We start from the raw sequence: 2,517 nt of genomic DNA, 5'->3' as shown, positions 1-2,517 counted from the left end.
ATCTTAGAAATCTTTGTAATTTCTGAGTCTATAACTTTAGCTTGTAAACACAAAGGTAGATCTGTAGTTACGAGGAAAAACATGCAGTCCACGAAGGAGGAAGCTGGTGATAGCAGAAATAAAACATTTGTAGTAGACTTCCAATAGTGTCCCTTTTTCTGTTAGGGAATTTTGTCTTTACCAAGGCCAAGTGACTTGAATTGATGCTGTACTTTATTTCTATAATAATGCTGAATAACAAACCACACCAGTGGCTTACAAAAAGCATTTATTTTTCTTCCTCACAGGTCTGCAAGTCGGCTGGGATGACTCTTATTTCAGGATGTGGCTTTCCTGAGCTTGTTGGAAAAAGTCTTTGTTTCACCCTGCTGAGTGTAGTATTCCAAGCTGACAGTGGTTTTGTTTTTGCAATTTAAAGTTACCATTTCATTACTTTTGGTTTGTAGAGTTTCTAATGAGAAGTCTATAAAAATTCTTATTGTGCTCTATGCCTTTTTTTCTCTAGCTACTACTAAGATTTTTCTTTTTATTATTGTTTTTATCAGTATGATTATGATGTGGCCTGGTGTAGTCTTTATACTTATCTGGGGGTTGGGAGAGGGTCCCAAACAGACCAGGTTAGGCCACTCACCACTGACAAAATCCAAAGGCAGAGAAACTAGCAATGGTAAAAGAAGAAGGAAATTTATTTCAGTGAGGCCAACAGGGAGTCTTCCCAGAGTCTTGATGCCAGTGGACTAATATCTCAAAAATATCTTCCAAGTGCTGAAAATACTTCTAGGTTTATAAGGAAAATGTGGGACAAAGGTGGGCAGTGAAGGTCAATTCAACCACTGTCTTGGGGTCAATCATGGGTGGGGTCTTGCTGGCTCCAGGCAGTCCTGCTTGAGGGGGTACTTTCAGTTCCCACCAGAGAATACTTTGCCCTCAGGGTTTTCTGCCTGAGTTAAGAGGTAAGCTGGCAAGAACTTACTTAGAAAGTTTGAGGACAAAAGGGAGGCAGTTGAAGTCCTCTTCCAAAAATTATTATTTTTTTAATATTGTCCCATCGGTCACAGAGGCTCTGTTAATTTTTTTCCATTTATTTTCTCTGTGTGTCATTTTGGATTGCTTCTCCTGCTAGGTCTTCATTACTTCTTCTTTTCTTCCTTTTTTTTTTTCTTCACAGTGGTAAATGTGCTACCCACCCTCTCTAGAGATTTTTTTAAAAATTTCAGACATTATACTTTTCATTTCCAGAAATTCTGTTTGCTTTAAAAAAAACAGCAACAACTCTTTCTTCTCCTACCATTTCCCCCTTTAAATTTTTGAGCATATTGGGTGCATTAATAATAGATGGTTAAAGTCTTTGTCAATGCCACCATTTGTGTCATTTCTGGATAGGTTTCTATTGCCTGTCTGATATATTTTATTTTCCTCCTTACTTGGCATGTCTATAAATTTTTAACTGGTGGATGCCTGATATTTTCAACATAATGTTGTTGAGTCCTGAGTTTTATTGTAGTCTCTTAGAATTAGCCTCTGCTCTGGTAGGCAGTCAGGTGAGTTACTGAGCAGTTTGATCCTTTTGGGGCTTGAAGGGTCTACAACAGCTTTTACTCCAGACCCCAGAGTCTAAGGCTAGTTTACCTCACAACTAAGGCACGACACTTCTGGGGTCTCTGCACAAGTATTCAACAGTTTCTTCACTCTGGCTGCGGGGCACTCAAACGAGTCCTAGTGCTGGGTGAGCTTTGAGAATTGTTTGGCTTACTGTTCCTCGTAACTGCTCTTTCTGGGCCTTGTGGAGTGTCACATGACCTACCCACAGATTTTTATTCAGCTGAAGATTCAAGGGTATTCCTCGCTAGATTCTGAAGCTCTTTCTCCATGAATTCTGCCTCATACACTCCAACCAGCTTGGCCTCCCCCAATTCCCTAAACTCCGGTCCTTGTCTTTTCAACTCAGTTAAGGCCTCTGTCTGTCTTCCTAGGGAAACCCAAGGTTTGTTCGGAGTTCCCCTTCCCGGCACCTAACTAGAAATTGCTTTCGGGCAGAAAGCCATATAAGGTTCATCTTGTTTGCTTTTCTCTCAGGTCCAACAGTCCAGAACTTCCTATAGCCCAATGTCTGAGAACAGCTGTTTTAATATATTTTGCCCAAATATAGGTATTTTTTAACTAAGTCCAGTCCCATCTTCTTTTGCCAGATGCGGACGTCTTAAACTCCTCACGGAAAATGTAAAATTGTTGTAGAGATGTTTTTTGCCACGGTTAAAGTTCACCACTCTCCAGGGTACGCCTCGTTTTTCTCCTTAGGAAATACGGCGATGAGATCGTGTACTCCGGCGGTATCTTCCAGTGACTAGTCTAGGCTCTTGCGAAATGGCAAAAGACACTCGCGGGCTCGCCGCGCCACGACACCAACACCCATACTGTCCCGCGCGCGCCTCCCTCACTTTCTTCCTCCCTCCCGCGTCGGCCGACGCGCGAGCGTTCCCCGCGCGCCTGCTCACTGCGCCTGCGCGGCGTGTGGAC

Source organism: Enhydra lutris, unplaced genomic scaffold, assembly GCF_002288905.1.
Source record: "Enhydra lutris kenyoni isolate GAN:26980312 unplaced genomic scaffold, ASM228890v2 scaffoldscaffold11, whole genome shotgun sequence".
Classification (NCBI taxonomy): domain Eukaryota; kingdom Metazoa; phylum Chordata; class Mammalia; order Carnivora; family Mustelidae; genus Enhydra; species Enhydra lutris.
The sequence above is the reverse complement of the archived record's forward strand: the minus strand, read 5'-3'. Positions refer to the sequence as shown.